At 39.2% G+C, this 12,865-nt stretch overlaps 1 protein-coding gene across 1 annotated transcript in view; it reads right to left on the minus strand.

The window, feature by feature from the left end:
* DAB1 (DAB adaptor protein 1) overlaps nt 1-12,865 on the minus strand; it is a 283,159-nt gene that overhangs the window by 222,487 nt on the left and 47,807 nt on the right. Inside the window, exon 2 of the mRNA XM_070746003.1 lies at nt 9,409-9,532. The gene's annotated coding sequence lies outside the window, so the exon portion shown is untranslated. The remainder of the gene's footprint in view (nt 1-9,408; nt 9,533-12,865) is intronic.

Here is a 12,865-nt window from a genome sequence, read left to right on the forward strand (position 1 = left end):
TTGGGAAAGAGAGAGATTATGATCCCGCTATATAGAGTGCTGGTGAGACCACATTTGGAATACTGTGTTCAGTTCTGGAGACCTCACCTACAAAAAGATATTGACAAAATTGAACGGGTCAACGGGCTACAAGAATGGTATAAAACGTATCAGGAAAGACTTAATGAACTCAATCTGTATAGTCTGGAGGACAGAAGGAAAAGGGGGGACATGTTCGAAACATTTAAATATGTTAAAGGGTTAAATAAGGTCCAGGAGGGAAGTGTTTTTATTATGAAAGTGAACACAAGAACAAGGGGACACAATCTGAAGCTAGTTGGGGGAAAGATCAAAAGCAACGTGAGAAAATATTATTTTACTGAAAGAGTAGTAGATCCTTGGAACAAACGTCCAGCAGACGTGGTTGGTAAATCCACAGTAACTGAATTTAAACATGCCTGGGATAAACATATATCCATCCTAAGATAAAATACAGAAAATAGTATAAGGGCAGACTAGATGGACCATGAGGTCTTTTTCTGCCATCAGGTTTCTATGTTTCTATGGTGAGACTTTGCGATTGTCTCTTGGGTAGCTCATGAGGTTGTGGCTTAGCAGTATCCTCAAATATCCTTCATGTTCTCCCAAATGCTGCTTAATAAGTCAAAACCTTGAGTATATTACTCTCAATTGATAATGGCTCCATGTTCATGAAAATAAAACATCTGTATCCCTAAAAAGTTGTAGATATGAATTTTCCTGCCAAAGTGTGTGTCTTGATTCCCTCCTGCCTTCTTGGGTGAAATTCCATGACATTCCACGAGCTGATGCTTTGTTTCTGTGTCATAACCCTGTTTTGCTGTCTGTCACAATGCTGTAAAGAAATTCCTTTACCTTTGTTCTCATAGCCAAAACTTTCACCTTGATCATCAGCATTCAAGGAACTTTCTTATGTAAACATCTGATATGAAAGAACCTCAATGAGATGATGCTCCTGTGAAGTACCAAGCCTGACAACAATTTCTCTCTGAGTGATCCATCAGTTGCTCTTAATCAGTTCATCGACCTTCCTCATGTGAAACTTGTTGATTGCTGACACAAGTCATTCATTTTATTCTTGAAACTCACAAATCATCTCTTCTCAACTCGCCACCTTTACATTTTCTGGTCCAGTGATGCACACTATTCACATTACCAGTCATCACTATCAACCCCCGCATTTAGAGTAAATTCAGCCACAACATATTGCTTAAAGAACAATGATAACTGCTAACTTCAGAATAGTAGCAATTTACCCATTTCTCACAACTTCCTAACAACTGAGTAAAAGAAGAGATGCCAAGGAATATGTCAAAGTTTCTAGCCTCATTACTGCCCTCTGTGGTAATTCATAACATTGGAAGAATCGCTTTTAATTTAACCTTCATAACTGCATGAGTCAAAAAGAGGGTTGTGAAAATATTTACTGACCCCTCACATCCTGAACATAAACCGTTTCAACTCCTACCCTCAAAACATAGAGCACATACCACTATAGAGCACATACCAAGACAATTAGACACAAGAATAGTTTTTTCCCAAATGCCATCACTCTGCTAAACAAATAATTCCCTGACCACTGTCAAACTATTTACTAGGTCTTCACTACTATTACTATTATTTTTCTCATCTTTGCTATCACCAATCTCCTCCAACTTATTGTTTCCTGATTGCTTATTTGACCCCTATGACAATCATTAAGTGTTGTTCCTCATGATTATTGACAAATGTATCTTTTTATTTTATGTACACTGAGAGCATATGCACCAAAGACAAATTCCTTGTGTGTCCAACCACACTTGGCCAATAAAAATTCTATTCTATTCTATTCTATTCTATGTATATGGGTTACTTAAAAAAACTTGAAATTGCTACTTTTTAACAGAACAGAATGAAAGTGAAAGTAATGAAACGAACACATGCAAATACCAGTAAATAGGTACCAGTAAATAAACTAATTCTACTAAAATTAAAATAAACTAATTCTACTAAAATTCTACCATGTGCCTTGATATATTATGATGTTGGCCACATGACCATGGAAATGTCTTCAGACAATGCTGGCTCTCTTGGATAAGAAATGGAGACTTCCCCTAAAGTTGGAAATGACTGGACAGGGGCAAATTTTACCTTTATAAAGTTTTTGCATGGAAGATAATTCCTTCAAATAAACATTTTGTATTATTTTATTTCTGAGCAACTTTTTAATATTCTACCTATACATCCTACTTAGCAGGACACTGTTAAGTTGCCTTGCAACTTAATATCTAAATTAGATATTTTAGTTGGTATATGAAATGATGAACATGTTTGGGGTAAACTGTGTTTTAACTGTGCTTGTATCAGACTGATCTCTCAGGTATTATCTTATTGTTAGTACAAAATCTTGTGTGTAGCACAAACAGGACTAAAGCTGGTATTCTAGACTACACCTTCTCTATCTTACCGTTGTCTTGATCTTTAAAAAATGTACCAGCAATCTGGTGATGTACAAAGCATATGGAATATTGCAATTTAGAACATAATATAAGTAAAACAGAGAAGTTTATAAATAAAAATATGAAATGAGGGTATGTAAAAGAGATTATGTTAGATGTCTGTACAGCAAAACCAAAAGGAAAGGCTATAATAAATCTAAATAAAGTAGTTTGAACTTATGGAGATATTGAATACAGAAAGAGAAAGGAATCTATAGACCTAAATGTGAACCGAAAGACTAAAATATATGTCACAATGTATGAGCTGTTGCATATAGATTGCTGTGAGTCTGTATAGATTCATATATGCTACTATGTTTTCAAGAAAAGGGTTCAGGAGTCGGAAGATAGAATGGTGATTGAGAGAATCTGCTAAAAGAAAGATCTCAATGTTTTGTCCCCTAGGTGCTTTTCCAAAAGGCAACTGGACTTTTTTGTTTTTCTTTGAAGACGCTTTGCTTCTCATCCAAGAAGATTCTTCAGCTCTGGCGCTGATGGGAAATGGAAAGATTTATATTCCTTGCAGACAGCTGGTCATTTACATTCTTTTAAAGAGTCATTGAGCCTACTTGGAGGTTTTTATCTCTGTCTTCAGGGTCACCCCAGTAGTGCAAATGGATTTGGAGTCTTCTTGAAACTGGTTACCATGAGCAATTGAAAGAAATTCAAGCCTATGGCTTTAGGCTGGGGGGTAAAAACCTGATTTTTACTCTTTGGGTCACTGAAAGACATGACTGTCAAGAAGGAATGTTTGTTGATTTGGAGAAATTATCTTTAACATACAACAGTACATTTGGTGACCATTGGAAATTGTAATGACACTAAAAATAGTATTAATGACCATTTTCATACTTATACAGTGGTACCTCGACATACGAGTTTAATTCGTTCCAGACCCGAACTCGTAAGTCGATCAACTCGCATCTCAAACAAATGCCTTTAGACTTTGTTTTTCGCACCGAGATAACTGGAAGCAAGGAGATTCTTGAGCCACCAAGTGGAAGCTCGGCTCGTATCCCGAATTTGAGCTCGGGTGTTGAACATAAATTTTGCTTGCGTCGCGGCTCGTCACTTGGAATACTCGCATGTGGAGCAGCTCGTATCTAGAGGTACTATTGTATTCAGGTACCTGATAACTTCGCTCATATTTATGATGGTTGCAGTGTCCTGGGGTTCAGGTGATCAACTTTTACAACATTCTGATAAGCAAAGTCAATGGAAAAGCCAGATTCACTTAAGAACTACTGCAGTGATTCACTTAACAATTGTGGCAAGAAAGGTCATAAAATGGGGCAAAATTAATTTAACAACTGTTGTTGCTTAGCAGCATAAATGTTGGGCTCAGTTGTGATGATAAGTCAAGAACTACCTGTATGATAAAATGAATAGGCAATATTTGTGGAATGTCTTCAGTTAATATGGAGCTCACAATTGGTTGCTGAATTCAATTCATTCTGTGCACAGAATATGATATGTATGCAATGAAGGTAACATTAAAAATGCTACTTGGGTGACTTTCAAGGACAAAAAGGTATGAAAATGAGTAGTGAATTATATTGATGTAAATTTAATTTCCCTACCTTCTTTTCTTTTCTTTTTTTAACATATAACTTTCATTTATTTGGCTTACTTCTATGCTTTGCATAATACTGCTTATCTCAAAAGGAAGACAACTGAGATATATAAAGATAAAATCATTTCCAAGAAAAAATTTCAAAATAGAATCCTGTTTTTTTAAAAAAAGGAAAATAGTAATAAACATTTATAAGTTAATGAATATATAATCCAGATAGATAAATACTAACATTCAGTCTGGAACCTAAGATAAAATCCATTGAAGAAGTACTGGATGAGTTTTCAGTATTTTCTTAAAATGTGATTGCTAATGCCCAGCTAAGCCCAGTTCACTGTATTTATTTATATAACCATCCTCAGAAGTAGGAAAATTCAGATAATTAAAGCCACTATAGAATATGGGTGTCACACCCTATATGATTAATGTGTGTTAATTCTTTTGTATTTTCTAGATGGAAGAAGCTTCCAACTAAGATATTTTGTTACAGGCAACAATTGAGCATTGTGCATAGACAGCCATATATGCCTGTATTTCAAATGCATTAAAATAAAATATGTTTATCACATTGAGGCTAATGGACACAATTCTTATTTATAAACATCTTCCTATTCCATATTCCAAGACAATTTTAAAGTGAATTTACATTTAAATGATGGAAAATGATGAACAAACTATTATAATTTTAGTACAGCTTCCACCACTGGCAAATCGACATATGAGACTAAATATATTATTTGTAATTACAAGACCTTATTATAATACATGTACATGCTGCAATTAGTAAATAACTATAAATTAATGTGTGAGTGGCCCGGGTAAAAGCCATCCCTAATTGCATTATCTCGTCTTCTTCTTCCTCCTCCTAAACGCAGGGAGAAGAGGATGGAGAAAAGGCACTTACCACTGTCTTTCAAGAGCATTTACACACAGTCACTGAATGAATGGCCATGTGTCAAGGTCTATCTTTAAATCGAGGCCTAATGGTTCGGTGCAGTTAAAGAAGTTGCATTTGTCAACTGGAGAGCTGACAGCCCATGTTCAAGACCCACCCTCCACTCAATGGGGTGAACTCCTATTATTTGCACCGGCTCCAGCCCACCTAGCAGTTTGAAAGTATGCAAATGCAAGTAGGTTATTAGGAACCACTTTGGTGAGAAGGAAACAGAGTTCCATGCATCTTTGGCCTATAGTCATGCGGTCACATGACCAAGGACATCATCTTGGGACAATGCTTGCTCCTTCAGCCAAGAAATAGAGAAGAGCACCATCTCCTAGAGCAGTGCTTCTCAATTATTTTCTGATATGCCCTCCCCAGGAAGAAGTAAACATTATGCGCCCCCTCCCAACTCTCTGATCTGGGCCCCAATTGAATTTTAGTGTTAATATTTATTATTTTATTTATTATAAGTTGCAAGCAAACTATTGGCTGGGGAAGGCTGCTATACCCACTTCCTTGGGAGTAAATGACACTGAAATCAGTGGAGCCTGTTTTCAATTAAGCATGCATAGATTGCCATTGTTAGGACCCTCTTTTGACATGGGGCCAGGCCATCTTAATCAAGCTGATGTTTTGGGTCACCAGCTTGGCCCTTAAATGCCGCCTCTGCTGGGCACTCACAATGAATGGTGTGGAAGGAGGCTTTAGAATGCTGTTTGAAGATTTTGCCCAGCTGCAAAGGATGTTCCTCCTTGTCCACCAGCAGGTTCGCCACACCGTTCATGGCTACCATGGCGCCCACTGAGAACAAGTAACACTAAGAGCCGGAGTGGTGCAGCAGGTAGAGTGCTGTACTGCAGGCCACTGAAGCTGACTGTAGATCTGAAGGTCAGTGGTTCAAATCTCATCACTGGCTCAAGGTTGACTCAGCCTTCCATCCTTCCGAGGTGGGTAAAATGAGGACCCAGATTGTGGGGGCAATAGCCTGGCTCTGTTAAAAAGTGCTATTGCTAACATGTTGTAAGCTGCCCTGAGTCTAAGGAGAAGGGCGGCATAAAAATTGAATAAACAAGAGGAACCCACGCCGCCACCACGCCACACCCGGCCACCTTCTCTTCTGGGCTCGGAGAAGCATGCAACTTGGAAAACACTCCCATCTGGGGGAATGAATCAAGAGGGACCATGCATGTTCCCTGGGGTCACACGTGCCCTCCTGGCATCATTCTACGCCCCCTAGGGGAGCCTGCCCCACTATTTGAGAAGGACTGTTCTAGAGACACAATTGACAGGGAAACCTTCATCTTTTAACCTGTAAATCTGTGAGTGATTAATATACCATAAAACAATATTTCTTACTAATAGCTCTACTTCTTTATATATTTCATCTTCATTTCCTATATTTCTACCATGTACATATTCTTCCTGTAGTGAATGCTGTAGACTGGAACTAGCCTTTGCAAGTAGTTATTGATTTAAGAACATTAATTTAACAAATATTCAAAGTTACAATGGCACAGAAAAATGAGACTAATGGTTGGTCTTCGGACATAGTCACATGACTATAATTTAGTTGCTTGGCAACCAGCATATATTTATGATAGTTACAGTGTCTCTGGGTCCTGGGATCACCATTCATGACCTTTCCGGGTGGCTTCCGGCAAGCAAAAGCAATGGAGCAATGTGGATTCATTTAATGATTTATGGTGATTTGCTTAAGAGAAGCAGTAAAAAAAAGCTGTAAAATCAGGCATGGCTCACTTAATACCTGCATCACTTAACCACAGAAGATGTGGTCCAAATTGTGGTTGTGTCAAGGCCTACTTGTATAACCCAGTGGAATTTTCAGAGCATATTTTGGCTATTTTATCAAAATGGCTATTTTCTGAAGTCCTTGACTATTTATAAAATGATTGCCATGAAAGGCAACATTAGTCACAAAAATAACTTCTTCTAAAAGACAGATTCCTGTCACTTCATCACATGAGACATATAAGGTTTTTTTCTTGTCACATAGACATAATTCTAAAAAAGCTCTAAGCTCCGCCCATGGAATTCCCTATTGGGATTCCCCACCTCTGTTTGAGCCTCCCGACCGGCCAACAGCTCCACGGCTCTTCTGGCAAGCTGACAGCCGGGTGGCGGGGCTTCTCAGCATTCTCCCGAATGCCGAAACCGAACTTTTGCCAAACTTCCGGGTTTGCATTTGGGGGAACGCCGAGAAGCCCCCAAGCTGTTTCAAAAGGCGACAGTCGGGCGGCGGGGCTTCTCAGCAGCCTCCCGAACACCGAACCCGGAAGTTCGGCAAACATTCAGGTTCGGCATTCGGGAGAACGCCGAGAAGACCCCCGACTGTTTCAAAAGGTGACAGCTGGGGGCGGGGCTTCTCGGCGACCACCCGAACTCAAACTTTTGCCGAACTTCTGGGTCCGGCATTCAGGAGAACGCTGAGAAGTGCCCGGCTGTTTCAAAAGGTGACAGCAGGGCAGCGGTGCCCAGCAGAGCGCCGTTTTTGCGGGGGGGGTTTTGCTTGCACAGATTAATTGATTTTACATTGTTTCCTATGGGAAACATTGTTTCATCTTACGAACTTTTCGCCTTACAAACCTCCTCCCGGAACCAATTAAGTTCGTAAGACGAGGTATTACTGTATTATGTTATAGGGTATGCTTTGCTTCTCACTTCCCATTTATATATGCTAACTGTCATTATCCTGTTGGACCCTGAATCTGCTGGGGGAGATGTGCTAGAACCTGAGCCGACAGAGATTGAGGGAGCAGCTCCATTGGCATTGGAAGAAAATGGGGAAAGCCAGGGCGTTTCAGGATTAGAACAGCTTGTAAACAGGGAGGAGTGGGAGCAGGATGAACATGAGAGACAGAGCTCAGGCAAAGAGCAAGGACCATCCCCTTCTGATCCAAGAGCATGGAGAGTGGAGAGAAGGCGAGAACAGTGCAGACTGAGCAGACTACTCATGAGAAGAGTGCCCAGCCCATCTTTACAAGGCACTCCTGGGGAATGACACTTAAGGAGATGCTGTGGGGAGGGGCATTTGTCAGGAACGAACACTGAGTTTCTGAAGTGTTGAATGCCGATGTTTGAACTTTTCTAGAGTCACTGCATTCGCTCTGGCTTTCTGGACTAATTAACTGGATCCTTTGCTTCCTGAACTCGTTGATTTTCCCTGATGGATTTTTTTATTTTTTTAATTTATTTACTAGATTTGTATGCCGCCCCTCTCCGAACACTCGGGGTGGCTAACAACAATAAAAAAGACAATGCAAACAAATCTAATATTAAAAATAATCTAAAAAACCCCAATTTAAAGAATCAATCATACATACAAGCATACCATGTATAAATTCTATAAGCCTAGGGGGAAGGGAAAATTTCAATTCCCCCATGCCTGATGACGGATTTCTTTCTATACAGCCTTGATGTAGACAGTGCTGGGCTAGTCTATTTGCAACAAGAGGCTTCTTCAAGTGTGTGGAGAAGGGGGTTGTTTGCTCTGGGACGTACCAGAAATGTGAGAGCATTTGGGGAAATTTGGAGCAATAATAATTTATACATATAGGTGTAGAGCCATATTTAAAACTGTAAAAACTAATAAAGAAATTTAAGTAGAAATTCTTGTGATAACTAATAAAACAGAAAGAAAAGTGTTTGTGTGTACATTGATGTTCATAAGACAATACTACCTCTGATAAGTCTACATTTCCAACAACTGATCATCCATAACAAGTTGCTACAAACATTCAGAATATTTGTAAATGATGGAAATTCTTATTTTTTTAAAAAATGTTTTCTATGCATCTGTGTAGGTAAATAACAGAAAAAGTAACATAAATCCATTCCAGTTTGGCAGCTCTTCAAATGTTCAGCATGGTGCACCCTAATTTTTTAAATATTTTTTTCTTATTGAATTTTGAGATTAAGTACAGAGTGCTAAACTTTAAAACAAATTTCTGTCAACTCTGCAAATTTATTTATTACAAGACAGAGCAGTGAAGCATAGAAGCATAGTATGACCTATACTAGTGTTTGATTGAACATTTGACCTTCCTTCTGAGCCAAAATCTGTTTTCTCTAAGACATGGCATACCAACCAGAAAAGCACGTACCTAAAAAGTACCCTTTAAATATAGGAAGGTGGTCAAGGCACATAAAAGACAGAGGTTCATTTAAAAAAAAACAACTCATCTACATTATAATCAATCTTTCTGGTTGCGAAGACTGCTCTGAAAAACCAAATGTTTAAATATATTTTGGGTAGCAGATGATAAGGTTTACTTTGTTGATTTCAGAGTGAAATAGTCATAGTCCCAGTAGTTTTGCCCTGATTATGGAAAATATTGTTCTCCACCGATTGCTAGTAAGGTCAAAACTAGCCATATACTCACATTCCCCACAATGCATCATTTTCTCCCCTCTGTCTTTTTTGTTATGGGCAGCAAGCAGGTGCATCCGATGCTGTACTACTTTCTTCTTTCGTTCATGACGATGTCACATACAGGCTCTGCAATCCTGAAAAAGAAGCATTTCCCAGGTTTTGAGGACAGAGGTACTCTAACCCATCCATCAATGCTGTGTGCTAATGATAGATTCACGCATAAGAGACACCATAAGCAGTGTGAGCAGCAGGCATGAAAAGGAGTGAATCAACTGTCAGCAGTTGAGATCTGAAGGACTGTAAGGCTGTGATTAGAATTTTCAATCAGAGTTTCCCCAATTCATCATGTAACTCAGAAAGGAATGATGGGCTATCCCCCTTTTCTTTTCAACAGACAACTTCCTTCAACTGTTTCTCTCCCTCCTCTAATATTAGCATATTAGTAAGTTTCTGAGACTTAGGGTTGGTGGTGGTGGGGAGCTCATTCAGTTCCATTTATAGAATAGATTTAAAGCAGAGAAGGAAGCAGACAATGTAGCAGAAAAAAATATCCCTTTCTGTTTCCTTTTGCAGGCACAAAAATCTGTAATAAATTTGATTTCACTGTAAAAAAAACATTTAAGTGTTCAGAGGAAATTTATAGGATTAAAGAATCAAAAGTACTTTAGTCTTTTTTCATGGGACTGTATTCCTTCTTCAAGATTACTGCCCTTCTTGTAGATAATCAGATGAGATATCTATGTGAACATTCTAACTCTTTTAAATCAGTAATATAAATACAGTGATACCTCTTCATACAAACTTTTCGAGATACGAACCTGGTGTTTAAGATTTTTTTGCCTCTTCTTCTGAACTATTTTCACCTTACGAGCCCAAGCCACCGCCTCTGGGATGCCCCGCCTCTGGATTTCCGTTGCCAGCCGAAGGCTCCCCTCGCTGAGAAACCCCACCTCCAGATTTCTGATGCCAGCGAAGCACCCGTTTTTGCGATGCTGCAATTTCGCTGAGGCTCCCCTCGCTGGGATTACCTTCATTTTTGCCAGTGCTGCTTTGAATACCAGCGTGGGGAGCCTCAGCGAAATCGCAGCATTGCAAAAACATGGAAGTCCGGAGGTGGGGTTTCCCAAGGAGGGGAGCCTCAGTGAAATCACAGCATTGCAAAAACATGGAAGTCCAGAGGTGAGGTTTCCCAGGGAGGGGAGCCTCAAGGGAATCCCAGCAGCACAAAAACAGGTATTTCGGCTGGCAACGAAAGTCCAGAGGCGGGGATTCCCAGCGGCGTAAGGCAAAAGGGGTGAAGTTTGGGCTTGCACGCATTATTCGCTTTTCCATTGATTCCTATGGGAAACATTGTTTCATCTTACGAACTTTTCACCTTACGAACCTCGTCCCGAAACCAATTAAATTCATAAGATAAGGTATCACTGTATAAGGTAACTTTATTTGGAAAGGCAGGATACCATAAAACCTATTTTTAAATGTAATCATAGCATTTAGAAAATCTGAATAAATTTTAAAAGAGGGTACATAATTCCTCAGGTTTTAAAAGCCTGTTTAATGCAGATTCAAGGAATGAAAATGTATTTATTTTAACCCACAACGTATTAGATCAGTCATCATTAACAATGAAACTGTTTACAGTGCTTTCTTAGCGCAATCCCATTTTCTATGTTTGGCCAGATGGATAAGCTACAGCATGAGAACTAAATTTACTTTGATATTAAGGTCCAACAAAATGACATTTTCAGAAATTAATATAGCTTTAGTACCAAGAATGCACAGGCATCTCTTTAAAAATTGCTTAAGAAGCATATCAAACAAGAGTCATGATAGCAAACAAAATGATGGAAATTAAATCACTTGCCTATTTAAATTATTGTATTTAAGCACCAGTTTAAATGCCAAATATTTATTCCATTTTCTGAACCAGAATAAAATCCAACTAATTGTGCAGCCAATCATATATTTATTTCACTCAATTTATATGGCCACAATCTCACCAGGATGACTCTGTGTCACTAACAGCAGTTAAAACATAAACTATATCTAAATAAAATATATTTGCTGCCTATAAGATAAAAACCAATCAAACAATTAAAATACCCACTCCTTGATCTCTAATTGACAATCCAGTGCTGGGACTACGACCAAGTCTTTAGAGTTTTGCAAAAGACCAGCAGGACCAAGGCCAATCTACTCTCTGGAGAAATGATATTCCAAAGGGAAGATGCCATGGCAGAACTTTTATATCCTGTGGCCTTCCAGATGACATTCCTCCATCAATGGGAACCATGACATTCTTTTTTCTGCCAGATGGGATGGGATGAGTCGAAACAATCAAGGAGAGGTGGTCCCATAAATAACCAGGCCCCATGCCAGGAAGGTCTTTACAGATGACTATTTGTGAATTGCACTCAGAACCTTACTGGTAACCAGTACAACTCACAGGGTAGAAGTGTAACATATGCATACCAGGGGGAGTCCATAACTGCCTCATTTAAGACCAGCTGCAGCATCTGTATGTTTTGTAAGGCCAGACCCATGTGGAGCTACTTGCAATAATCCACTCAGGAGGTGACAAAAGCATGAAGGACTATGTGCAGAGTCTCTTGATTTAAGAAAGGATGCAACTGGCATACAATGATATGCAAAAACCCTCCAAGCTATCCAGAAGCATATCCAAATTGTACATGGATTCTGTTTGGGATAATGCAACCCCATTCAGTACAAGGAAAACTATCTAGAACCAGGGGTTCCAAAAAAAAAAAACCAAGCAGTGTTGGGTTGAAACTTCTTCCCCATCCAAGCTTCCACAGCCTCCAGACACCACAACAGAGCTTCCACCACATTACCTGTTCAGCCCAGTGCAAAAATGTAAAGATATCATCAACATACTGATGATACCTCAACCTGTGCCACTGAAGAATCTCACCCAGAAGCTTTGTGGAGATCTTAAGCAGCAGCGTAGAAGAACCGCTACTGCCAAGCCTTGAAGACCCCCAGAAATCAGGATCTGTGTGCTAGTAACACTTTCATTTTCATCAACATGAACTAGAACCAGCTTCGGAAGAAAGAAGAGAAACAGTGCAACACAATGCCATTCACTGTTGAACCCTGAAGCTGAGCCAGAAGGTAGCCTTTATATGGATGTAATGCTAACATAGAGGGCAATAATAAATAATTTATCTGGGAATTTATCTTTCCATTTCTTCTTCTATTTAACATAGAAACATAGAGGTCTGACGGCAGAAAAAGACCTCATGGTCCATCTAGTCTGCCCTTATACTATTTTCTGTATTTTATCTTAGGATGGATATGTGTTTATCCCAGGCATGTTTAAATTCAGTTACTGTGGATTTATCTACCATGTCTGCTGGAAGTTTGTTCCAAGGATCTACTACTCTTTCAGTAAAATAATATTTTCTCATGTTGCTTTGGATCTTTCCCCCAACTAACTTCAGATTGTG

Source organism: Erythrolamprus reginae, chromosome 3, assembly GCF_031021105.1.
Source record: "Erythrolamprus reginae isolate rEryReg1 chromosome 3, rEryReg1.hap1, whole genome shotgun sequence".
Taxonomy (NCBI): Eukaryota; Metazoa; Chordata; class Lepidosauria; order Squamata; family Dipsadidae; genus Erythrolamprus; species Erythrolamprus reginae.